Raw genomic sequence first — 17630 nt, 5'->3', positions numbered from 1 at the left:
TAGTGCATGGCCACCGTGTTGTCCGGCAGGATGAGGACATGCTCCCATCTGAGAGACAGGGCAAAGGCCCTCAGGGCTATCCTGATGGCCCGTAATTCCAGCCTGTTGATGTGCCACCAGGCTTCTGATGGAGACCAGAGGCCGCTCACCTGAAAATCCTCGCAGTGGGCGTCCCAACCCTTAAGAGATGTATCTGTGACCACTCGGGCCTGAGGCCAAGGAGGCCAGAAGGGTTCCCTCGCCAAGAGATTGCTGCGTGTGTTCCCCAGCCAGTTTTGGACTACAATGCTGGACACAGAGTTATTCTGTGAGTGCTCCAAGATACTGAGACCACTGGTCCCTCAGGAGCCACTGAATGGACCTCATACGCAGTCTGGCCCCTGGCACTAGAAAAATACAGGAGGCCATGAGACTCAAAGGCGGAGGAAAGAAGCCGTTGGAAGGGTGGCGTGGTTGTGAAACAAATGCATTATCTGGGCTATGTTGCCGACTCTCTCCTCGGGAGGAAAAGCCTTCCCTAGCTGAGTGTATAGGACTACTCTGATGAACTGGAGCCGCTTGACTGGTGTCAAATGGGACTTCTTCAAGTTGAGGGAGAAGCCCAGCCTGTACAGTAGTAAGAATGTGTCTTCCAGATAAGACAAAACCTGTCCCGCTGACTTTCCCCGGATCAGCCGCTCGTCCAGGTACGGGAAAACATGGACCCAAGAGTTTCTGAACTGAGCCGTGACTACCGTCATGAGGTTGGTGGAGACCCTTGGAGCGGAAGTCAACCCAAAGGGCATCACCTTGAACTGATAGTGCTTGTCCCCTATGAAGAATGTTAGGAACCTCCTGTGCTATTGGTGTATCGGCACATGGAAATAAGCATTCTGCAGGTCTATCGACACCAGCCAGTCCTGCAATTCGAGAGCATGGAGAATTTCTCTCAAAGTCACCATCCTGAATTTGTCTTTCCTCAGGAACTTGGTTAGAGCCCTGAGCTCCAGAATGGGATGGAGACCACCTCCCTTCTTGGGTACCAGGAAATACCAGGAATGCTAGCCCGTTCCTCTCTTTTCGGGAGGTACCTCTTCTATGGCACCCTTTGACAACAGGGCTCTCAGTTCTTCCTGGAGCTCTTGTCCCGGTTGGATTGGGGGAGGCTGAGGTCTGTGCAGTGGTCTCTTTGCAAAGGGCAGACAATAACCCCACCAAATCAACTCTAGGGTCCAGGCGTCAGAGGTTATCTCCTGCCACTGGGGCCAATGTCCTGCCAACCGTCCACCAACCGGTGCATCGTGGGAGGGGATATCAAAGCAGCTTAGAGGGTGTGGGTGTGCTGACCCTGTTGCTGCTTGTTGGCTCCTTCCGGGACGCAAGAAGCGCTTCTGCAAGGTTTGCGGGAGCTGCACCTTCCTGCCAAAGGGTACGTAACACCAATAGCCCCTGCCTCGGGAGGCAAAGCTGAAAGCAGGCTTGGCCGGCTGCGCTGCTAGGCCCAGTAATTTAGCAGCCAACTTGAATTCCTTAACCTTTTCCAAGGATTTGTCAGCTTTCTGACCAAAAAGCATGTCTCCCTCAAGGGCATGTCCAGCAACCTGTTCTGAACATTCAGGGAGAAGCTAGAAGTTTACAGGTAGGCCTGCCGCCTCATTACCACTGCTGAACTTCTTGATCAACCAACACAGTCCGCTACGTCCAGGCCCGTTTGCAATGACTGCTTGGCTACCTTCTTCCCATCCTCCACCAGCTGTAAAAATCAGTCCCGCATGGTACCCTCAGGGACATATTCAGCAGCATGTTCCACAGCTTTCCATAAGCGGAAGGAATACGGAATACTTTACGAATCCACATGCAATGTTTGTGGCTTTGAGCGCCATGCTGCCAGAGGTGAACACCTTCCTGGCTAATGACTCCGTTTTCTTCCCCTCTCTGTACGTAGGCAGATTGGAAGTGCATGCTGCTGGCCTGCTGGAAATAGTGGCAGCCTGTATAACCAGCCCTTCTGGAAAAGGATGTGTGGCGAGGAAAGAATGCTCTCTTCTTTCCGGCCTATACTTCCCCCGTAAAACTGGCGTTTACAGGGGGAATTGTGCGGTCATAAGGAGGATAAAGGGTGCGCAATGGCTGCATTCAATGGCATGTTATTCTCAACTATGGGACCCTCGTCCAGGATATCAGTGAGCTCATACCCTGGGAGAGATGTGGTAGACGCCTTCAACCCAAGGGTGTCGACAACCCTGTCAACCAGAGCCCTGATCTTAACATTAGCATGGGAATAGGGCTGGCTTTGTTGCAATTCAAGGTCTGGAGAGGCATCCAGGCTACTAGTGTCTTGTAAACCTTGTGCCACGGAAAATAGATTGGCTTGGTCGTCAAGAAATCGAGACCGCCGGCTCCCTTGTAAACAGGGTTGACCGGATCATCAGGGTCATCCACGCCAAAGATAGACTGAGTCAAAGAACCATGATCTCGATAACAGCACAAACGAAGCATCGCCAACTGTCGGTGCCGAGGGCTTGAATGCCGACGGAACAGGCTCTGAGGCCAAAGTGGCTTTCGATGCCGATGGTTCTCTCTGCGCCGAGGGACGCTCGGACGACCAATGGATGCCTTCGGCCTCAGCCTAGCGGCATTCTGGTGATTTCTGCCTAGTAGGCGTGACGCCAAAAGGCATTTTCGACGTTGACGGAGTGGCCGGCTTGGGGTCAGGAGAACAGAGCGCCACATTTGCCACCAAAACTTGCTGGTCGGGGGCTGGAGCCGCACCTACGGTAGTTTGCCTCGTAAACATGTCGAGCATAGAAGTTTTAAAATGTTCCTTCTCTTCCCGAGTGGTCGGCCCCGCCGATGACTTACCTCGTTCTGACGACGAGCTGGACTTGCGTTGATGGCGGTGGTGCTGCTTCTTCTGCAAGGAGCAAAAAAGAGGAATGGGACCGTTTCTTGGTCTTCTTGCAATGTTGTTTGTTCCGCTTGTTGGGGTGGGCTCCTCAGTCTTGTCATCCACAGGCCGGACGAGCGTCCGTGCCGGAGGCTTGCCGCACGGTCGGACCAAGGCCAGTTTCCCGGCCTTCTCACGTAGGGATTTCGGCTGCATCTTTGCGGACAACGGACAGGGCTCAGTGTCGTGACTAACACCTAGACACCACAGACAGATGTCGTAGGGGTACGTCATAGACATTTTGGCCTCGCAATCGTGTGGCAAGGTTTTCGTAGGAAATGTACAATTCGTACGAGAAACGTCAAGTAAACTCGAGTCGAGCCATGTTCCTGATGCATTGTGCATGCGTGCGGAAAAAAGGAACTGAATAATGCGGCGTAGTGGCGTGCTATATATATATGACGCCTGACGTCACTTCCGAGGCTGGCGATCGGGAGCCCGACAAGACAGATCAACGGCAGAGTTGAGGTCCACTAGGCCACTGCCTTAAAGTTTCCAAACAGCAGAGCTGGATATCTATCAAGATGAGAAATCTGCGGGAGAAAAGTAATCCAATGAATGGAGGGGCTCAAACTGAGAGCCCATAAGAAAAGTTAACAATTCAGAAATTGCATGACTCTGGGAATCGTGAAAAACTAGCCCTGCTCCAGGGTTCTCTTAACCAAAATAGCAGCAAGATACCCGTTCACAGTGCCAATCTGCAGGCCAAACCAGGTCAAAGAAAGCAGAAAATAAAAAACCGAGGTTGTGTAGTAATTAAAATGTTCTAGGTCCCTCTCTCGCCAGGCATGACGCTATGGCTGTTGACATTGCAGTGAATTACTCATCCTCCTGAATGGGATAGCCGATCCGCTCTCTGCAGAAGGTGCCATGGAGGGCAGATGGACATGTCCAACAAATACATGTACCACATTCTCTGGGCACAGTCTCCTGAGAACTAGCAGGATATCAAGGATCAGTGGAAAAGCAAGCAGCAGGTTGGAATTCCATGTGACCGTCAGTGCATCCCCCAGAGCTCCCCGTCGAGGCAATTCCCTCAAGGAGAACCACTTGCACGTCCTGTTTGAACTGGAAGCAAAAGCAAAGAGGCCCACCAGAGGAGTCCCCAAACAGGAGAAAACCTCATCCAGAACTTCCGGACAGAACTCCCACTAGGGCATTGGTATTCAAACATTTTTATGCTGAGCTACCCTTGAGAAAAAAAGGTTGTTGCTGGGCCCCCTCAGATGCCATATCTGTTTATATTTTCTATTAAAAGCATTCACCATAATCATTTTTGGAAGAGCATTGCACCCCCCACCCCAGCACATCTTTTTTTTTCAAATAAGTTTTTATTAACAATTTTAATAAGATTACATGAACACAAAGCCCTCCCCTCAATGACCGACCCGTACCCTCCCCCCTCCCTTCCTACCCTCCCCTGATCCAAGAGCACACCTTGTTTGTGACCGTGTTTAGTAGTCCAGACCGAACTTATAATGTGAGGTCGTTGACCTATTTCCTTGGGCCAACCACTCAGTAGTCCCACTGTGTCAGTTCTTCACAAAACAGACTCGTCTTGCGGGTGAATTATGCCAAGGAATTCCATGGCCTTAGGGCACCAGGCTCGGCGGGCTCCCGCTTTTAGGTATGACATTAAGTGAGATCAATCTGAAATGAACCGCATGTGATCCCCCTGGATAGAGTAGGTGAGCCATTCCAAGGCTATTAACGACCAGATTTTTAGCAATCCATTCATGTTCTTGTGGAGGTTCTTTTGATTTCCATTTTCGGGCCAAGACCAAAGCTGCCGACATCATCATCACGTAGATCTTACGGTCTGCCCTCGTTGCGAGGATTTCTAGGACCATGTTTAGACCTACCAAGTCCAGGCCTCTATTCCGGCCAACCCTGATATTCAAGACTTAGGTAACCGCCCGCTGTACCTGGACCCAGAACAGGCCAATTTTTGGACATTCCCACCAGATATGAGCCCAGGAGCCCTCTCCCCAGCACTCCCTCCAACATAGCCGGAACGTATTGGGGAATAATTTATTTAGCCTGACTGGGGTTAGGTGCCACTGGAGCATCAGTTTCAGCCACATCTCCCGAATCTGAATCAATTTTGTAAGTTTGGGGATCTGTGCCCATAACTTTTCCCAAACCGGTTCCCCTATCTCTGTCCCCGTGTCCTCTTCTCATTTCTTCATATAGTTTCTGCTCGACAAGGCTTCTCCCTGGTTAATAGGTTTATAAATGGAAGCCATAACACCCCCTGTCCCCTGCGTCCTTATCTAGGTACTTTTCGAAAGGGTTGAGGGGACGGGACCCTGCCTGTTTGAACAACGGATGAGAGAGCCAGTGCCTCATCTGGAGATAGGAGAACCGGTGCTTCTCCCCTATACCAAAGTCCCTTTTACAATGCTCAAATTGTTTGACCTTGTCTCTGACAAACAGGTCTTGCACCACCCAGCAGCCCCCTTGGTGCCAGGGGTTAAAAGCCGACGCTTGAGTATACGCTGGTGTGAACTGCAGGTAGCTGTGGAGGGGCGTGTAGGGGGAGGGGTAGGAGGCGATGTGCGCCCTTTTTACAGCTTGGTCCCATGCCTCTCCCGTTGTCGCGGGTATTGTGCTGCAGTACATTTGGTTAGGTCTGTCAGGTCTCGGTAACCACAGTATCCCCTCTAGGTTCCCTCACCCCACCACTCTGTCCATCGGCCTCAAAACTTTCCCTCTGTCATCCCTTTGCCAATCCCTGATAACACAAATCTGAGCCGCCAAGTAATATGCCCTGAAGTCCGGCTCACCCATGCCTCCCCGGGGTGGCAGCGCTTTCATTAGTTTAGCTGCTACTCTCGGGCGTTACTGGTTCCAGACAGAACAGTTGGTTATTTTCTGGATGGCTTTAAAGAAGGACGCTGGGACGGGTGCAGGGAGGGCCAAAAAGTGGCAAAGCAGCAGAGGTACGATCGCCATCTTTAAGGCGTTAATACGCCCTAGCCAAGATACGCCAGGGGCCCCCAATCCACCATTTTGGTTTTGAGCTTCTGAAGGAGAGGAGGATAATTTGCCTTGTAAAGGTCCTCCACTGTTTTGGTTAGGTGTATTCCAAGGTACTTTCAAGATTTGTCGACCCATCTATACTTATACACCCTTCTGAGGTCTTGCTCTGCGCTAACTGACAATGAGAGGGAGAGGACTTCGGATGTATGCATGTTAATTTTTAACCCCGCCACTTGGCCAAACCGGTCCAGCTCCCTACCCACTGCCCGTAAGGTGGTGTCGGGCTGAGTCAAGGACAGAATCATGTAGTCCGCAAAGGCAGCTACCTTGTGGACGTGGCCTCCGAACGGAATCCCATCTATATCCCTGTCTGCCCTTACTGCTGCCAGAAATGGTTCCAGGTGGAGAGCATAAAGGGGAGACATTGGACAGCCCTGTTTTGTGCCCCTTCCTACCGGAATCGGGCTGAGATAAGGCCGTTAATTGCTAGTCGGATAACTGGATGTTGGTAGGTAGCCCTGACCCGATCGATATAGTTGGCCATCTTGACCATAGCGGTGAAAAGGAATCCCCACTCGACCCAATCAAATGCCTACTCGGCGTCGATTGCTAGCAGAAGGGCCGGAATTTTCCTTTTCTGGGTCTTTTCCACAAGATGGGCTAATCTTCTTACGTTGTCAAATGTTTGTCTGCCGCTAATAAAACCTGACTGGTATGTGTGAATTAATTTGGGGAAGATTGTGTCGAGACGGTTAGCTAGTACTTTGGTATGAATTTTGGCATCTACATTAATTAAGGCTATAGGGCGATAGGACCCACAGTCGGGTCTTTACCCTTTATATTTATTTATATAGCGCTGCACCCCGCGGGCATCAGTGCGCTTTCTATGGAGACAAAGACATGAGGATTCAGGACGGGACAGTGGTAAAGCCACACAAGTAGGTCATGTTTTATGAATTCAGATCACTTTGGCTTCGTCCATTGTTTTGGGGAGGACCTTTGTGGACCCGATGCAATTAAACAATTTAGTAAGGAAGGGAATTAAGACCTCTTTGTGCGCTTTGTAAAACTCGGATACAAACTCGTGTGGGCCTGGCGCTTTGTTGGAAGGTAGGTTGTTGATTACCGTTCTAACTTCATCTGAAGTTATCTCGCCTTGCAGGAACTCCATATCTTCCGACGAGATCTGATGAAGGTCGATCATGTTTAGATAGGCCTCCTGCTCAGGGAGAGGTGGATTATCTGAGCTGTAAAGATCAGCGTAGAATTTGCAAAATACACTTTCTATGTCCGAATTGTTGGTGTAGAAATGCCCTCCCTCCCCTTTGATTTTTAGAATGGTTTTGTCCCCTATCTCCTTAGCAATCTGGCCAGAAGACGGTCAGATTTATTGGTATTCTCTTTTAATGGCTGCTGACTGTTTATAGCCCATCTGAGCCATAATTCCTTTGAGTTTGGCTTCCAGTTGTTGCTCATCCAGTCTCAACTCACGTTTTTAGCCGGCCTTGATCGCTATGATTCTCCCTCTAATCGTTGCCTTGAGGGCATCCCACCAAAGTTGCGGAGCCGAGTCTTCCCAATTGTTGTGATTAGCGAACTCTGCTATCTCACCCTCTAGCTCCTTGACAAGAATAGGGTCTCTGAAAATCGAGACCGGGTATCTCCACTTCCATAGGCCGGCGGGTCCCCGTGGTCTAGCTAGCAAACGGGTAAGTGGAGCATGATCGGCAAGGGTAATTGCACCTATATCCATGTCTGTAGCTCTCCCCACCAGTGGCTTTGACAGCCATACGTAGTCAATATGCGAGTGTGTCCTGTGTCCATGTGAGTAAAAGGTGTAACCCTCTGTGTTCCCATGGAGTTCCCCCATGCATCGACTAAGGCCAATTCCTGCATTTTCTTTACGAGGTCCCCGGAGGGTCTCCCTTGCGTAGACCATGAATACGAGCTCCTATCCTTTGAGGGGTCCCATGGCCAATTAAAGTCTCCCGTTAGCAGAATGTTAGCCCTGGAAAATTTCCCTAGGCGGGAGTGGGAGTTTTGAATGAAAGAGTCCTGAGCCTGATTTGGTGCATAGAGGGTTGCTACCGTAAAGGTCTCGGCCCTTCCCTCAAGGATCACCGCTAAACACCTCCCCTGGCTGTCCTTCTGCGTCCCTGTGATGGCCAAGTCTAAATCATCTTTGAGAGCGATCAAACCCCCCCCCCCTTTTTGCTTGCTTGTGTGGCCTGAACCATTCTTGAGTACCCTCGGAATTGTTTCCTCTGCGTGTCTCTAGAATGAACATGGGTCTCTTATAAAGTTACTATATGGGCTTGTTCCCTCCTCAGAAACCGCTCTACCTTCTTCCTTTTAACCTGCGAGTTGAGCCCGTTTATGTTTAATTATAGTAGCTTCAATAAGTCTGTGCTAGTCATGTGAGGAGACTATAATTTTACTTTTAGCCCCGGTGGGAGCCAATCCCCCAACATCACCTACTCTCGTCTTGCACCCTACTGGAGGAGCTTCTGACGTGGGACTCTTTGATCTTCCCTCTACCCCTCCCCCCCTTTTCCCCTCACCCCGCACCTCCGCCTCCAGGCGGGTCCGGCTGGCACAAGGCCCCCCTCGTAATACGAAGACGAGAGCCGGATACTATAACTAACCCAGAACCATGCCAGGCAGGATCTCCCGATCCCATTCCAAGACCCCAGCCCCCCCCTCCCTGCTGCGCATAACAAACTCTAATGAACAACCTGAAACATAACACACATTGTCACGATTCGCTCCCTTCGCTCCCGTTCCCACCACTTGGGGGCATGATTTGGGGTTTATTCCCTACTGGACTTTCCTTCCGAACCTTATGCTACAGTGCTGTGAATTGGGAGCGCTAAATCCTTATTTTCCAAGCTACTTCCCTTCCGGATCCATTCCAGGTTTTAGGCAGCCAGCATGCTGCTTTAATCAAATGACTATGCTTCCCAGGATGCCTGGTGTTAGGGAGAATTCTCATTTATGGCTAATTTCCCTCCCCTAGTGAGTCCCCCAGCAGCTTTGCTGGACTTCTGGAGTTTATTTCTTTCCACCTGGTAGGAGCGAGAGCTTTTCCCCCACTCTTACCTGTGTTTTGCTATGTGTTTCCATCTGTTTTTGTGATTGTGGTCTCTGAAGTACACCACTTCAGTAGCCCCCTTCTTTGTGTGTGTCACACAGCACCTTCAGTGCCGTGGCACAGGGTTGTCTGTGAGACTTCCCTCGACTCCATTTCTGAGGCGACTACTGTCCCCCAGAAAAGGGTAAAGTTACCATTAACTGTACTTAGTCAATCTACCACAGATCCAGTACGCCCTATCTTCCATGGAGTACTGGAAAGGGTTAACTCGTATCCCTTTTTTATCTGTACCTCCTAGAGCATTGTTTCGCTCTTTTAACATTTAAACTTGGCTGGTGGCAGTGGTATCTACCCTAACTTTTATTAGCCTCGAACATAAACCTGCTTGACCAAATCATCTTTCTTGTGGCTCCGGTTGGGTTTATTCGCCATTTCTTTTTGTTAAAGTCCTTCTTGTGTTTTACTTTGCGCGGCAAACTAGGTTTGCCTTCTTTGTTCACTGTCTTTTGGCGGGCTTCTGCCCAGAAGCCCTCCTCAAGGCGCCTGGGTGTCTAGGTGGGCTGAATGTGAGGGAGGGGTGTAATCACCCCTGCACAGGGTATTCTAGGAAACCGAAGTCGCACTTTGTCATGATTGTCCAGGGTAGTTGTCCGGTCTGGACAACACCCCTGTTGGGTGATTGACAGCTAGGCTGCGTAAATGGAGGATTTTTGCATAAAAGGCAGGTCTCTTGGGCTAGAAGTCAGAGAGTCGCCACTGGAACTACAAGGAACCGAAGAGAAGCGGAGAGAACGACAGCTGCTGCAACTACCCCATCCCGGTGAATCCCTGCTGCAGTCCTGAGCCATCTGCCCTTCAACGACTCAGAGAAGATCCAGTCCGGAGTCTTCTTCCCTTGAGCTTGGTGGGGATAACTGTAACGCTCACCTGTTCTTTCCCACGGGGGCGTCTCCAGACACACTGCTGAGGACTCTTCCATATTCCTCTCTCGTCCGGAACCTCTGGATAAGCGGATTCGGCTCTAGAAGACAGGAGGGGCAGCTTAGATAATTTCCTACTAGGTCACCCGCCTCCCGCGTTCTCGTGCAGGTCCCCTAAGGACGGTTCTCACCCTTTTGATATTAACGATGCGCTCTCCGTCCTGCCACTCGGGGCGGGGGTGCGTCGATTTGGGTCCGTACCGCCGAGTTACTTCACTGGTGAGGGCCGGAGTTCAGACCGGCTGCAATTCCTTCTCCAGGTAAGTCTTAATGTAAAGTCTTTATTGATGAGAATAAGTCTTTTGCATGAGTTAACTCTTGTTTTAGCCGCAGGTGGTGGAGGTCGCGAAGAAAGCTGAAGACTGTTCGAGCAGGTAAGCAGAGTCGCCTTGCGGCACTGGAAACGTCCTAGCAAATGACTAAACTGCCAACTTGTCTTGCAGAACTCGGCAACTAGAGGTGATGGACGTGCCTTGGTGCTCCAAGGTCGGAGGATGCTGCAGAACTGGTGAGTATGGCGACGGACTTGCCTTGGTGCTCCGAGGTCGGAGGATGCTGCAGAACTGGTGAGTATGGCGATGAACTTGCCTTGGTGCTCCGAGGTCAGAGGATGCTGCAGAACTGGTGAGTCTGGCGATGGCCAGGCCTGGGTAGGCTCCGAAGACGATGGATAAGCTGAGCAGGTAAGGATGCTGAGCAGGATGAGCGTCACACAGCAAGGCAGAATAACGCGAAGCGCGTGCTCTTGATCGGGCGTGGTTTAAATAGCTAGGTAGTGTCCCAGGTGCCCTTGGGGCGGCCCCACCCTGAAAGCTAGACCGCAGCATACAGTTCTCTAGTATTCCACATGGGGGCGGCCATGCTTACCCATCGGCCATAGGAAGCCCGTCCCAGTGAGCGTCTCCTATGCCAGCAGCGCCAGGACTGGTTCCAGGGCATCCGAGGAGGTCCCAAAAGGGTTCACCAGGGCCTGTGCCCCTTTGAGGGGGACAAGGTCATGACAATAACCAGCTCATCTCCTACAGCCAGAGGATCCTCTTCCGTGGTCGAAATCGCTGCACATTGCTGTAGTGGTCCGGATAGCCACCTGAAGAGCCTCTCCTGTTTTTAAGGAGCGCACCTTTTATTCCGTGTCACTGCTGCCGGCCTCATCCCGGTGTGGTGCAGACCCCCTTCAGACGTTGTCCTTCTCGACGAAGCTCCAGGAATCGTGGGTCTGCGGGAAACCAACAGGAACAACTGCCAGGGCACCAGTTGCATCATTGGAACAAGGTACTGTGTTCTGTTGAGGAAAATGGGTGAATCCCCTTTTCTTCATTTCCAAGGCTTGACCTTATCTTCCCTCCTCCTTATAACTTTTGCTTCCGAACATTGACAATAGCCAAGTACTTTTGGCTCCGTTGAATCGTGAACTGTTAGACCATGTGATCTTCGGCAACTGGCCCCGGTGTCTTCGACCCTGGCTCCGGCCCTTTCACTTTTGAACTCCTGTCTGAGCGTTTCTCGATTCTGCCTGCCTAACCAAAATATTGCCTGTGATTTTTGCCTCCAACTCCCTCTGGGTATCTCAGGGTATCTCAGGTGCTAAGTGTGTTTTTGCTCCGGTAGCATTTCATCTCACGAATACGCGTTTGTTTAGTAGACCAAACTGTCAAAAAGTTATCGCATTCGTATTTGCGGTAACATGTTTTTGTGCCTAATACCGGTTTATTCCAATACAGGGTACTTACCTTGAGACTTACTGCACAAAGTAAAGTGGTCAGTTGTAATAAATTTAACGTGTGGTTTTTATTGAAGTTTAATAGAAGTGTTTATAATAAATGGTTTAAAAATAAATGTACTTATATTTTTCTACCTGAAACCTTGAGTCACTGTTTGCTTGAGTCACAGTAATTTTGGTCCCTTTGTGTAATCTCTGCTACTGCTCATATACTCCTGAGATAAGCCTGGCTGCTCCGCCACTGCTACCCCTATGACATAGTAGTACAGGCAAATTTGTTGTGATCGCAATTAGGACAAAACAGTACCCATTCGCCTCCTTTTGATTAGAGTTATCTGTGCCAAATCCTGACACAAGAAGATTTCATGGCCATTGTAGGTGATGTGTGCGGCCTTCCAGGATTTCTCCAGAATGTTCTCTTTTATGGCGTAGTTGTGGAAGGCCACCAAAACGTCTCTCGGCCTTTCACCTGGTTACGGTCTGCGCGGGCCCACCCTGTGGATTCTGTCAAATTGCATCTCAGGATCAGATTCAGACTCAAGGAGGTCAGCACATATTGATTTGAGTTATTGGGTTAGCTCCTGATCTGGAATGTCCTCGGGCAGGGATTTGACTCAAATATTTGCTCTCCTGGCCTGTTCTCCAGATCTTCAGAATGTAACTTGAGATTTTGTGTAGCCGCGGCTAACGTTTCCAGAAGATAGTCGATTTTCCTTGCCTCCTCTGTCAGTTTTTGGATGGCCTGCACATTAGTGTCTACTCTCTCTTTAATTTTGTTGATGTCCCTTTTAATTTCTCTTAATCCTTCTGCCAGATCCTCTCGCAGCTTGTCCATCTGCTTCTGCCCCACAGCTGTAATCTTGTCGACCAATAAGCCCATGAATTGTGTGAGCATTGCCTGGGACACTGGCCTATCTTGCTCCTCCTGGGAGGAGGGTGCTGCTTGATTGTATGACCAGTCTCCCATCTCTTGGCTCTCTGACGCCTCAGTTTCTTTTGCCCAAATCTTTGTAAGAGGGCCTTCCATTTTGGAGCCTTTCCCAGAGGCTGGCGTGTCCTTCACTCTATTCCTCAACATTTCAGGCTGCCTCTCTTGGGTGTACTGGTGGCTGACTTTTGGGGGGGCAGCTTGTCTGCCACCGAGACCTCAGGTGAGTCGAGGGGGGGTGACTTGCTACTGCGGGGGACCCCCAGGGGACAGGAGGCGTTGGTAATGTACTTCTCAGCATGCTAGGGTGCTGACTCACTGCAGGGACACTCGCCGCTACCAGATCTGTTTATTTCGGTATGTGGACCGGGTTGCTGTCCATCTGGAGATGCCCCCTCGTTGCGCAGTCCCCAAAGCCTGCTGTGCCCTCCGCCGTCCCGAGGGCTGCCCAGCCCCAGCTGTTGAGCTCTGCTGTGGGGTACGCCGTAAGGTGAGGCCTATCCAGAAGTACCCCTGGGTGGCGTGATGAGATATTCTATGAAGCCCCAGGGGGTGCTGCTCAAACCCACACTATGATGGTGGGGCTCCAATTGCTGCCAATGCTCGTCTGCCTGAGCCTGCCTTCCGAGGGCACGCTGTTTTAGGAGCTTTTCTTTAGGCCCCCCTGCGGGAGTATAAGCCAGCTTGGGCCCCGGCGTCCTTCCTTAGTCTGGATAGCCTGCCTCCACACCTCAGGGGCCCGTTTCATGAAGGAGCCGCACGCTCCCAATGTCCCGCGCTCTCTTCTAGGGGGATGGCGCAGTTCGCGCCCTGCCGTTGCAGCCGGACTAGCAGCGCCAGATCTTCCAGGACCGGGGGGTCCCCACCACGTCAGGGCCGCCTCACAGTGCAGGTGGGGAAGGCTGAGCCGGCGCGCAGGCGCCTCCCTCTACCCTCCCGCTGTGACCTCCTCCGTACCTCTGCTCCTCCCTGAGCCGCCGGGAGACCGCCAGGTGGCCGCTTCACTGCAGGCGTTGGGCAAGCTCTTACTGCCGCTCCTCCACACCAACCCAGCGGGGCCTGCTTCGGAGGCTATGTGCGGGACGTCTGAGGGATCCTGCGCCTGTCCCGGAGTCCTCCTCAACCGCTTCGCCCCGGGGCTGCACTCCGAGGGCCGCGACGTTCCGTGCTCGAGCTGGCGCTGACTTGCCGTCCTCTGCTTCCACAGTCAGCACCTTGGCCACCTTGGGTGCCAAAGATCGACTGGATGGCAGGACTTTTTCAGGTACTTCCTTTGCCTTTTGTGGATGGGCAAATAGAAGTAGGCATCTTGGAGATCCAGTGCAAATGGAAGTAGGCATCTTGGTGATCCAGTGCAAATGGAAGTAGGCATCTTGGTGATCCAGTGAGACTAGCCAGTTCTGCAGGTGAAGGGGTTGACGGATCTGAGCCTGAGTATGCATCTTGTACTTGTCCTTGAGCAAGTACAAATTCTAGAACTGCAGATCCACAATGGGATGTATGGCCCCATCCTTCTTCGGCACCATGAAATAAGTTGCGTACCAGCTCTTGCCTCAAACCGAGTGGGGTACCACATCTATGGCCCCTTCCGTTCGAAGTTGACAAACCTCGTCCAACAGGAGCGGGCCTAGTCGAATGCACTGGCTGGCCAGGGGATGCTTTGGAGGGCGTTGAGCAAAGGGGCGACAGTATCCTTGATGACTGACCTATAGGACCCAGGTGTTGGATGTGGTAAGAATCCACTCTCCTTAACAAACCAGGAAATCCTGCCCCACGTAGAGGAAGAGTGGTGTAAGTCTGACTCATAGGGGCTTCACACATGGGGCTGCTGAGGGCACAGAGGAGGCTGACAAGCCACCTTTAAGAGCACCTCTGCCCAAACCTCTATTTGGATGGCTCTGGACTTAATTGCTGATGGGAGCTTGTCCTCTGCCCCTGTGGGTGAAGTGGCATTGCAAACTCTAGGTGATAACCAATCAGTTTTAGATTATATTCAAATTTTGCTAGCGTAGGTTATGACAATTGCATATTTGCACATCATGCGTAGGTTATGACATTTGCATATTTGCACAACATGAGTTGTATCCTTTGCTATATTGCACATTAGTTCTCTTACATCTTGTTTGTTCGGTATTGCAAATTTAGGTGGTGTTTACATTTTTTTTACGTTTTTGTAAGTTTTGTCTGTCTATTTGATATATATCTAATTATGTGTTCTGCAAAAACATTAATTGTGGTGATGAATTTCAAGTTTAAATTTTAAAGGTTGTATAACACAATGCAATAAAAATAAAAATGTCGGAAACAGCTACCCTTGCATGTGTGGACAGCAGGCCTTTGCTGCTGAACCACTATGCCCAGTGACTTTGCAGTCACTTTTGAATTTTTAAACTTCCCTGGAGGGACACATTGGCCTTGGTTCCAGCATGTGCAGGAGTTTGGCTTCGACATTCAGGTCAAAACCTAAGGTCCTCAGCCTTGAATTCCTCCTCAACACTGTTTCAGTGGCCATTGTGCTAGCCACACAGTGGGCTATATCCAGTCCTGATTGGAGCATCGGGTGCTAAGCCACCTAGCCATCTTTTACCAGGGGCTCAAAGCCCTCCCTTATGTCACCTGCAGGGAGTTGCAATGCATCATTTGAAATTGTAGACCAAATACCAAAAGACAATTTGGCCAAGGTACAAGAGCGGTTGATGGTCTGCTGAGCCAAAAACCTTTCTTACTCAGGCCTCTAGTCTCTTGCTCTCCCAGTCTGGGGGAAAAACACATTGCCTGTGGCTACCTGGACAACTAGGCCTTCTGGGGAAGCATGAGAAAACAAACAGCGGATCAGAAGGGGACATCCTCTGCTTCTTGGCCAGATCCAGTCTACAGGTGGGACTAGGGCCGGTTTTGATCATAATTCCATGACTGGTGCTTTGTCTCCCGGGGGGAGGATTCTCTCTGTGGACCTTCATCCAGACAATCTACCAGCTCGAACTGTGCTTTGGGTCTCGAAGGTGCTGATAACTGTAAGGTTTCAACCACCTTAGCTATCAGGTGTTGAAAAGAGGCCCGAGGCAGCACCAGTTAGGAGCAGAGAGCATGTTGAACTCTGGTGAAGTGTCCAGACCAGTTGCATCTTGCAAGTGACCCACCAAGTCAACTTCCTCTCCATAAAATTCCTCAGGGAAAGCCCTAACTTTGCAAGAGCACAGGGGCTCCCTCCTTTTCATAAATATCGTGCATTCAAGACAAATGCGCCTGTAGGGGGCAGACCATACTCCAGAGGAACCTCTGTGCCAAGGGCACAGTGGAAAGAGGAATTAGGGCGGAAAGAGTGACATTAGAGGACAGACCGGTGCATCCAAGAAAGATGCTGGCTTGTTTTAGCTGTGACCGAGTCCAAAGGAATACGATTGTTGGTTCGTGTGGAGTCTCTGTAGGCTCATCTGGGCACAGTGGACTCAGGCAGCGTGCCGCCAGCACTGAGGCGGCATCCTTCCACACCAGGGCCTTTGGTGAAAATGCGGAGCATCTTCAACCGAAAGTCTTCCTATTCCTCAGGAATGGATTGTGTGGGGGAAAGGTGCATGTTGCTCTGAGGAGTCCAGGGAGCGGGGATTCCTTTACATCAAGGAAGAAGAAGAATGGTGGTTTGAAGAACCGCTGAGGGAATGAGACCTCTTCCAGTGCTTCTTTTCTATCTGTTCTTGCGGAGAGGAGACCGTTCTTTGGTTCAAATCTCTGTGCCCTTGAATGGATGTCTGTCTCCCTTCTCCTTGTGGAGAAAGGTGAATAGTTTTGGTGCACAGTCACAAAGTGCCTTGGGATGCATTGACTGGAACGACCCGCAATCCTGCATGTTGTGTTCTCCAAGGCAGATACTGTGAGGACACAAGGTTTAAAATCCAAGGACTTTGACAGATTCAGCATGGCGCGAAACGAGAAGAAAATAACTTCAAACAAAGTAATGTTCTTGAAGCAAGCAGAGTGCATGGAAAAAAGTAATTATGGTCACGGGGTGGGGAACCTCATTATATACTCGCCTCAAGTACATGTCCGTGCAGGGCGCATAGAGATGTACGGCTGACCTTATGTGGAGCCATGTTGTACCTCCTTGGTGGCAGAAAAGTTACTACAATACAGCTGCAAAGGGAGATAGATATCAAAGATGAGGAATCAGTGGGGGAAGGAATCCATTAGAAATGTGCATCTCTCTTTCATCTTTGTTCTCCATAGAACTCAGCATCACTGAATCAATTGACCTATTAGATAGTGTATTGTTCAAGCAGTGCACTTTAGTTTTCTTGCTCTACACATTTTAGGACCTAGTAGTTGTGCCATGGAGAGCTCTCAGTGCAGATCAAAAAGGTGCAGTACAGTAGATAGTCCGGCTGAAAAATGCTCTCTCGGTCTCCCAAGGTTTCCCATGATTCCCATGAATGGGTACAATCATTCTTCCCAGGGACAGCTACAATGTCACCATATGCTACATTTGTTTGGTCCCGAAGTACAACGGATTTTGATGTCAAAGTACTATTGGTGGCTACAGCGGCCCAGTCAGATTTCCAAAACCCCTCTTGGCCCACTTTCCCGCTAGAGCAGTGTGGACCTAGAGTCCAGCAGGGCACTGAAGTGAGGGTGTCTTGGCCGTGCTTCCGCCTCACTACAATCACCAGTCCAAGGGACAAGATGTGCACAACCAGGGAGCAGTCGTTAGTTAATCTGCAGCCACCTTTGTCCGCTTGTGTGACTGTTCAGAGCTGAAGGCTGCACAATGCAGGCTCCGACAAATGCGGTTATGCTTTCCCTAGAAGTACCGGTCTGGGAAAACAGCAGGTGACCCTCCAGGTGTTCCAGCAGCAGAGAGGAACATCAGCTACCTGTTGAAATGGGGTAAAGTGGGAGAAATCCCTATTGATCGATTGAGGATATGGAGAATGCCCTTCTATCCATCGCTCATCAACCAATCAATTTCCTTTTTTATAAACGGATAATGGAATCGCACCATCACTTAA

The 17630-nt window shown here is 50.5% G+C and overlaps 1 protein-coding gene across 1 annotated transcript in view; it reads right to left on the bottom strand.

Moving 5' to 3' along the window:
• The window catches only part of RTTN (rotatin), a 2784523-nt gene that overhangs the window by 184852 nt on the left and 2582041 nt on the right, over positions 1-17630 (bottom strand). The window lies entirely within an intron of this gene.

Source organism: Ambystoma mexicanum, chromosome 5q, assembly GCF_040938575.1.
Source record: "Ambystoma mexicanum isolate Mex_15411 chromosome 5q, UKY_AmexF1_1, whole genome shotgun sequence".
Taxonomy (NCBI): Eukaryota; Metazoa; Chordata; class Amphibia; order Caudata; family Ambystomatidae; genus Ambystoma; species Ambystoma mexicanum.
This window is presented reverse-complemented; position numbering and strand designations above follow the sequence as displayed.